Consider the following 8137-nt stretch of genomic DNA (forward strand, 5'->3'; position numbering starts at 1 on the left):
TGAGAAAAAAGGCCCGATTTGTGGCAGATGGTGGACTTGTTTTGCCCCACCACCATGCACCTGCTCACAGCCATCTCAGTGTGCCTGCTTTGGGGACAGCATGCCTCTCTTGCCCCCATGCACCTGACTCACCTGACCTTGCTCCCTGTGACTTCTTTTGTTCCCTTGAATGCAGAGGGACATGAAAAGACAGCAATTTGACAACATAGAAGAGGGAGAAACAAACAGGGGAGGTGCTGTGAACCATCCAAACAGATGAGGTTGAAAAATGTTTCTAAGAGAGAACAAGGGGGGTTGGAGCAGAGACTCAAACCACCTCTGTAGACAATGGGACATCCCCCCACAGAAGGGTCACAAGGAAAGGATGAGTCAACCAGGACACAGTATAGCACCAATATATACTATTCACCATAATCTTCTGGTTCTTCAAGGCTTTCTCACCCCCCACTGTCATGAGCCCAGTCCTGCCTTTCAGTTCTGGCTAGAGCGGAGCATGTACATTGATACAGATAAGAGCTGACGACACACAGAATCCAGGTCAGATAAACCCCTCAGGAACAGAAGTGGGAGTAGTGATATTGGGAGGGCAGCAGGAAGGTGGAGTTAAAAAGGGGAGGATGGGGGAACCAATCACAAAGATCGATGCATAATCGCCCCCCATCCCCAGGGGGATGAAGAGGAACATGGGTCAAGGGAGACAGCTGTCAGTGTAAGATATAAAAACAACAATAACATCATTTATTAAGGGATTATGAGAGTGGGAGGCGGGGAGGGAGGGGAAAAGGGGGAGCTGATACCCAGGGCTCAAATAGAAAGTAAATGTTAAGAAAATGGTGATGGCAGGGTATTTACAAATATGCTTGATACAATCGATGTTATAAGAGCTGCAAGAGCCCCCAATAAAATAATTAAAAAAAATAAAAAATACACAACAAAAAAATGTTTAATGTTGTCATGTGTCAATTTAAATATTTTTGCTGCCAAAAAATGGAAGGACAATAAAATTTGAATTTGGATATTTAAAAAAAAGACAAATGTTTCCAAGAATGGAATCACATATTTGACAAATGTGTTAAGTGTAATGGAGAGTACAAAGGTCATAAGGTTGTTTTGTTAAAAAAAAAAAAGAAATACATAGCTTTGAAAAAAAATTCCACTTATTTTGGGGGGTATCCCTCATATGATCACAGTTCATCTTTTTGAGGCTAGGTTTCTGACTTTAAGCAATAAATTTGATTCTTTAAGTCTCCATTTTTTCATCTATAAAATTGAACAATGAACTATTTCACAGGACTGTTGTGAATCTAAATGAGAATTAATAACTTTTTGAGAATTAATATATTTTTGTTATAAGTTCTTAAGTAGTTTTTATGTCCTAGGTACTGAGCTAAGTGCTTCAAATGCATTATTCCATTTGGTTTTCACAAAAGGAAACAACCTCACGTGGAAAATACCCTTTTATCTTATATTCAAACTGGGACTGAAAAGTTATAAAAAACATTTCCTTAAAAGCAATTTATCCAAGTGTTCCTTAAGATCATTTTCTAAGTTTGATTCTTCTCAGGTACTGGGGCATTGCTAATGAACTTTGCAGTCAGTTTTAATAGAATATATTTTCCAGACATCAAACAATAATTCTTCTGGATTGTACATTTCCCCTAGTATCTATTGCAAAAACGGTTTTCCTACTACAGATCAAAGATAGTCTCTCATGCAAAGTTTCCATAATCTGTACTGCTCATTTGTCCTTTGCTGTCAGCATGATTTCCAAGTGCAGGCTAGGGTATCGCCCCTCATCTGGAGGATGGATGTGCGTGCATCATGGGACACCTTGCTCAGTAGATCTGATCTGTACAACACACTGAGACTTGGTCCATCAGCGTTTTCTTTCTTGATGTCTTTGAAACTAGACTTTGTGCTCCGGTGTGGCCCCTTTGGTGAACTTCTTCAGCCACGTCAGGTGATACAAGTTCCCGCCTCAAAGGATCTGACATGCTTTCCCTGACAGGTTTTGTAACTACGGTTGTTCCATATTAAGATATAAATTATTCTCTTTTAATGATGCAAAAGATTAATACCCCCATGTGAGCACTATCTTTGCACAAAACCCTATCATGTAAACTCGATAGCTATAAACACCACATTTATTGGACTCAACAGAAAAGGAGATTGTCGCAGTAAAGAGCTGTCTCGGAGGGAAGGCCCAAGGATCAGATAGAAGCGATAGTGTATCATCTCCTAGAGTGGGTATTATCTGGAAAGTGGGCATTTTGTCGGGTGCCATTGCCCCTCTGTCTGAATCCAGTCAACAATTGTTATATACATTATCAATATTCTACACACCACTTGTGGCATGATAAAGGTAATTATTTTGAAACCACATATCTAACATTAAAGAGAATCTGCTTCCCCTGCTCCTTCACTGAGAAATCTTTGGAGCACATGCTACATTCCTGTATATTAAAGAATGACAGCCATTTCTGTTATGTATATTTGAAAAAACAATGTGTTTATGTATGGATGCCCCAAAATAATGGTATCAAGCTAGTCCATGTGATGATCTCATATCAGTTACAAGGGGCAGATGGAAATAATTTCTCTGTGTTGATGGTTTTTTCTATCATGAGGCTAGAGGAGCTTTTTTCTGGTCTTTATTAGCAGTGAATTTCTTTATCGCACTTTGTCTGAGAAATCATATTGTAGGATAATCTATTTGTGTATTTGGAAAAAGTCTTTTAAAACATGGAAATTAACTACAGGTTAATGAGGACACTTTCAGTGGCTCTGGAAAGCCACGTAATAGTCCCAGAGAAATGCTTTAATGAGCAGCTAGAAGACCAAGATTTATTCCCAGATCTACATCTGATTTATTGTCTCTCCTTGAGCAAGCCGCTTCACTTACCATCATCTCTCTCTCCAGTTGTAACAATATTCCAGCCTCATCTCTCAGGGGAATATTGCATGTAAGGTTTTTTTTAACTAAACACATGCTAGAATTTTATAACTGCTTGGGACTAGCTTTTTAACACCTCAGAAGCCATGAAAGCATTGGTTTTTGCATCTCATCCTCCTTCTGAGATTAAAGATGGACTTTAAGTACAATTAGATCATGGTGTCCTTCTAGAAAATGCTCCTGCTTAATCTTGAAGTTCAAGATTTTCAGTAGAAAAGACAAGAAGAAAACTCTTGTGTGGCTTGATCGCTGATCTCTAACCACAGAAGCATTTTACAGAAACCCTGGAAGTTTTATTAACTTATATTTAAGATGTGTGATAATAACAACTTAAAAAAAACTAGTGCTATTTATACTGTTCCTACCGACTTCTAGAATTAAAGCATAGCATGTAATTCCTGCAGTAGGTGTTACCTTTGGCATTCAATATTTAAAAATGTGTTGAAATTCTGAAGTGTTATGTAAGTGTTGATTATTAGTAGCAGGACACTCTGAGAGAAAATGTCAAGGGCAGGATTGGGATATTTTTTGCTTTCTTTCTTGTTCACATTTAGAATTTCAGGGAAACCTGAGACTTTTGCTTTCCCTCCTCATAATTTTTCCCTTTCCTAAAGTAAAAGTTAGATGGCTTATTGTAGCCTTATTAATATAGGTTTCATTTGTAGCATGGACTGCAATATTATATGTTATGATAATATAGTTATCATATAAACTCATACATTAAACAGTGCGTAAAACATGCTACACCGTAGGTGAACCTTGAAATAGGGCTAAGTGAAAGAAGCCAGACAATAAGGCCACATGTTCCATTTTTATGAAATGTCTTTAATAGGCAAGTCAGTAGAGATAGAAAGTCAATTGGGGTCTCTCGGGCTGGAGAAGCAGGACGAAACAGGGGAGACTGCTGGTGGCTACAGGGCTTCTTTGCATGCGGTAAGAGGTGGGTTAGAATGTTCTGAGCAACCTAACATTGTGAATATACTAACAACCGTTGACTTGTGTACCTCGAAAGGTGAATTTGACGGTATGTGAATTATTTTCCAACTTCTAAATTGCATACATACATTAATAAGGAGAAATGTTCTAAAAATGTAGGTAGCACATACCTGGCATTATCCAAAGTGTTCTAAACAATCTCTTAAACGGAATGATGACTTGTTTGTTTGTTTATTAACTGTGCAACCCACTTGAGTGCCAGAAGCCTATGGGCTAGTAGACAAGGCAATGGTCCGGGGCTGTGGTTGGCTCTGGCGTGGGACATGATGAGAGGCCCGTGGGTACTTGTTTTGTGTTTAAATCCACCTACTGCCATTGAGTCCATGCCGGCTTGCAGCAGTCGTCCTAGGCCAGAGCCCATCTGTTCCCGGAGCTTCCCAGAGTGTCAATCTTTACAGCAGCAGCCTGCTTCCTCGTGTGTGCTCAAAGCATTGACCTTCCAGTAAGCGGCTCACTTAACCCTCTGCATCAGCAGGGCTCTCTAATTTATGTTTAGTGGGGTACTCCTAGACACCTTTCCTTGGAAATTGATACCTTTTAGAAATAATATTCCTGTCGCACTTCACATTTGCTACTGGAACGTTTGCATAACGTCCTATCTCTTCTACTGATTTAGAACCAGGCAATCTGGTGCTCAGCCCTCTTCTCCATGAACTGCTCCTTGTTCTCTAGACTGCAACAGACATCGTCTGGAGTCCACATGTTTACCTCAGGCTGGGATGGAAACTGCTATGTTCCCATCAAACCTGGTGAAGTGGTCTTGCTTCAGTCGGAAGGCAGCACCATACAGTTATTTCAACAGAAACCTAATATGAGGAATTATTGCACGATGATAGGGGAGTTACTCTAAAGACACAAAGAGAACCGTATCTGAGTGGCACCCTGGGACTGTGGGTCAGTAGAAGGAAGGACACACTTGGAGCCCAAGCCTGGCTTCCTGGCCTTGGATAGAGGTGTTTTCAGCTCAATAATGAAGCAATGGACTGGGTCTCCCAGATATGAGCTGGTCCATACTCACTTGGAAAGCAATTTATTCCACAGAGTGACTGAGCTGAGGGAGGTGGGCAGGTAGGTAGCAGAGGAAGTTGAGCATTATCATCAGGATGCGGTTGCAAGGGCCTAGTATTCATAGCAAGAGAAAATCTGGGGTAGTCCCCCATCCTGCACTGGGGCAACAAGGTCACGAAGCTACTGCACTCTCACCACCCAGAAGCACCTAAAGGCTTTGTAGCGAGAGCAAGAACAACCACAAGTAGGCTCGCAAGGCCCCAAAGGGAGGCCTCCTTCTGATCGCAGTCTTTTCTAGCACCCTCTCTTAATAAAGCGTGACATCGTGCTCACTGTCCAGAAGAAAAACTTAGGGGGTTTAGTTCATTATGGCAGAGCAAGCATCAAAGTCCATTTGGATGAGAAGCGAGAAGCTGACACCAGCACACTCGGATCCCTGCTCTTCTCGGGCACACAGCTCCCAGCGGAAACTGCTCCTCTTGCAGCAGCAGCTCTCCTCTGATGGACCTGGGCCACCATCGGTCAGAACTGAGGGAGCAGCTCCTGTCATAGTTTGCTGGTAAGGAGGTGTGACGTAGGTAAGTTATAGTCCATGCAAGGTAAAGTGAAACCATCGACGTCCAGACCTGACTTCTACAACCTACAACTGCCTTTAAAATACCCCCTCCCCCAACTGAATATGAAGGATTATAAAGTTCTAGAGCATGACAGAAACACAAGCTAGAAATATACTGACACCCAGGAGAAACACTAGCCCTGATGGGGATTGCCCATGCTGAGACCCGGGTGTGAACTGAAAACAACTCTCCAGGAGGTTAAGCATCCCACTGTTGAATTATGACACGAGAGTAACTTGTGCAGTGGTTGTTGGTAATTCTAGCAAGTATTTTGAAAATGTACCTAGAAATGGGTATCATCAAATTGGCTGCTGACATAACAATTATCTGAAACAGGGAGCATTTGCTTAATGGTCCGATAGTGGTCAACGAGGAATGAAATATTAGAAATTGGGACCCTATGGTATGCAATGACTAAGCATTTAGTACACTGTTGCCGACAGTAACTTGACAGAAGAAACAGAATATCAGAATGTGTTGGCCTTTGATTGCCTTTAACAAAATGCCCTAAGAAAGAGTTGTTAGCATGTATGAAAGAGAACGAATCTAGACATTGAGGGCTTTACAGGGTTGGAAAAAATTCTACTTCAAGGCTTCAAACTGTAAAGTATGAAGTAGTGATTTTGAGACAAAAGAAGATCTATCAATATACATCCTTGTGGCAAATGACAGATTAATTTCTACAAAATATTTTGGTTCAAATTGCCTTGAAGTAGCCATCAATAACTTCAGAACTAGAAAGAGTAAAGACAAGAAATTGAGTTGAAAAGATAGAAATAAGCACAGGGGTTGGAACGCAAACAAATAAAGCGAGCCTGAGAGTGATAGGTAGGGGGAAACGGGCACATTGAACTGATAGCTCATAAATCAGAAAGCTATCAAAATTTTGAGTAAATTTTATTACTCAAACCAGTCTTAGATAACATGCTGAGAAAACTGCATCCCCCAAAGAACACATATATCCTTGCAGTCTCTGGATTGGTGGCCCTGAAGAAAGATGGCCGTAAGGCTGTGTCTTCTTTCAGATAAAGTCATATGTCACTAAGAACATGGATATTTCTCCGAGAGAAAACAATGATAGTCTACTGAAGGAGAACCCATAATTGCCAGGTAATCAGAATGTCTAACAGGATTTCCTCATTGCTGAGGTCCAGTGACTGAATATCTCCATTTTCCCTCTTTATAAATGTTTTGTGTGGCTGTTTGATCCCACATAATGCATCTTTTTTTATCTCGAGTGTCACTGGACTACAGAGAGGTCTATCTATATCTGAGGTGGACAGCTGCTTTCCCCTCCGAAACCCCGGGCTTTGAGCTAACTGCAGGAATGAGAGGAGAATAGTTATTTCCCACCAGGAGTGTCTTCAATGCATGAGAGAAGTCCCTCCGTTTACACAGTGGTTCAGCACTGGGCTGCTAACCAAAAAGTTGGCAGTCCAACCCTGTGTGAAGCCACCAGCCATTCTGTGGGATAAATATGTGGCAAGCTGCTCAGTAAGGATGACAACATTAGAAACTATTGGCCAGTTCTACTCTGTCCTATCAAGTCACAGTGGGGTCACTCTGATTTGGACTTAACTCACCAGTAATAGTTCAGAGTTTTTGGTTATGTGTAGAAGAATAAATTGCTCATCTTCTGAATGGGATTCAGACTTTAGGAGAATTTGTAACCAAGCACCATTTTCTTCTCCCCTTGGGCAGCACAACCAAACCAAGGCTGATGATAAGTGACATTTCTGAATGCTGGCTATGAGAATATGGAGGTAGGTGATGTACATCCTCCATCGCTGCCTCCTTCTCCCCCTCCTCCCTCCCTCTGAGGCTGCAAGCACGGGCTTTCTGGGTCAGTGGGACAATAAGATGACAGAAGATTGGCTTGTGATTTTGAAAATAAATGCCAGGAAAACCAGTGGATCAAGAACCCTCATGTATTTAAATTGGCATTCCAGGATGCACACCTTCCTGAAACAATTGCTGAAGAAATATGTGAACATAAGCAAAGGTGGTGAAGAAAGCTGATGGTGCCCAGCTACCATAAGATATAGCATCCGGGGTCTGAAAGGCTTGAAGACATACAAGTGGCCATCTAGCTGAGAAGCATCAAAGCCCATATGGAAGAAGCACACTGGCCTGACTGACCACGAGGTGTAGAAGGGATCAGCTATCAGACATCAAAGACCTTAAAATCGTATCAGTGGGTGCCCGCTCTTCTGACACAATCACTGAAGACAAACATGTGCATAAGCAAATGTGGTGAAGAGAGCTAACAGTGCCCGGCTATTAAAAGATACAGCATCTGGGGTCTTAAAGGCTTGAAGATAAGCAAGCGACCATCCAGCTGAGAAGCATCAAAGCCCACATGGAAGAAGCACACCAGCCTGTTGGACCATGAGGTGCAGAAGGGACCAGTTATCAGACATCAAAGAACTAAAAATCAGATCAGTGGGTTCCCACCTTCCTGATACGATCACTGAAAACAAAGGTGTGCATAAGCAAAGGTGATGAAGAAAGCTGATGGTGCCTGGCTATCAAAAGATAAAGCATCTGGGGTCTTAAAGGCTGG

The 8137-nt window shown here is 41.7% G+C and overlaps 1 pseudogene; it reads right to left on the minus strand.

The window, feature by feature from the left end:
* Window positions 1–4125: 4125 nt before the first annotated feature.
* Window positions 4126–4276, minus strand: LOC115868985 (annotated as a pseudogene).
* Between the last annotated feature and the right edge of the window lie 3861 nt (window positions 4277–8137).

This window comes from Echinops telfairi, unplaced genomic scaffold (genome assembly GCF_000313985.2).
Source record: "Echinops telfairi isolate 266 unplaced genomic scaffold, ASM31398v2 ScPeMD7_1;HRSCAF=3_0, whole genome shotgun sequence".
Classification (NCBI taxonomy): domain Eukaryota; kingdom Metazoa; phylum Chordata; class Mammalia; order Afrosoricida; family Tenrecidae; genus Echinops; species Echinops telfairi.